Below are 1,131 nucleotides of genomic sequence, written 5' to 3'. Positions count from 1 at the left end.
GGTGGTCCTGTTCTCGTTTTCGCTCAAAAGCAACGAGAAACTGGAATAGCCAGTCTATTAGCAAATCAAGTCAGTTTGCAATAATTTTCCAACAAGGATACTTTTGCCCGCGCGTGTAGATTCACCTTCAAGGTGTCTCCAGGTTGTGTTGAGCGCGCATAGCGGCACAGGGCGAGCAGATGTGGGCGATCTGAGCCCTTCATCCTCCTACTGTACCTTATATATCTGGGCGTGTTCTCACGGGCCTTTGAGCCCACCCATGCACTCTCATATGCATTACAGATAGCTATATGCTCTTATTCAGTTCCATAAATCCTATCGTTAATGAAACAAACCACTTGACACATAGCAAATAATCAATAAACACAAAATACATTTTTAGCATTACTCAACATGCACACATCTTCTGATCTTACTGTATAGGCCTATTGCTTTATTTTTTAATTCATTTCGTTTTTTTATCTTACTTATTTAAATGTTATTTACATGTTATAAACTGATCACGCATAACATTATGACCTATAATGTGTTGGTCCCCCTTTTGCATCCAAAACAGCCCTGACCCATCGGCATGGCCTCCACTAGACCCCTGAATGTGTGCTGTGGAATGTGGCACCAAGATGTTAGCAGCAGATCCTTTAAGTCCTGTAAGTTGCGAGGTGGGGCCTCCATGGATCGGACTTGTTTGTTCAGCACATCCCACAGATGCTCGATTGGATTGAGATCTGGGGAATTTGGAGGCCGAGTCAACGCCTCAAACTCGTGCTCCTCAAACCATTCCTGAAGCATTTGTGCTTTGTTTGTGGCAGGAGCATTATCTGCTGAAAGAGCCACAGCCACCAGGGAATACCGTTTCAACTTTGAGGACAAAATGTTCACTTGCTGCCTAATATATCCCACCCACTAACAGGTGATGAAGAGATAATCAGTGTTATTCACTTCACCTGTCAGTGTGTTATGCCTGATCTGTGTATATAAACCCAGAGCTCCTGGAGTTAAAACTGGCAGTTGTCAGATGTGTTTTGATGTGGTTTATGAGTGTTGAAGTCACACTAGACTGCAGGTGCTTCAGTAATGGCTGCAGACTTCAGAAAAGGCATTAATGTCTGTCCGCCCATTCTCTACACACTC

This window comes from Gobio gobio, assembly GCF_949357685.1.
Source record: "Gobio gobio genome assembly, chromosome: 21".
Classification (NCBI taxonomy): Eukaryota; Metazoa; Chordata; class Actinopteri; order Cypriniformes; family Gobionidae; genus Gobio; species Gobio gobio.
The sequence above is the reverse complement of the archived record's forward strand: the minus strand, read 5'-3'. Positions refer to the sequence as shown.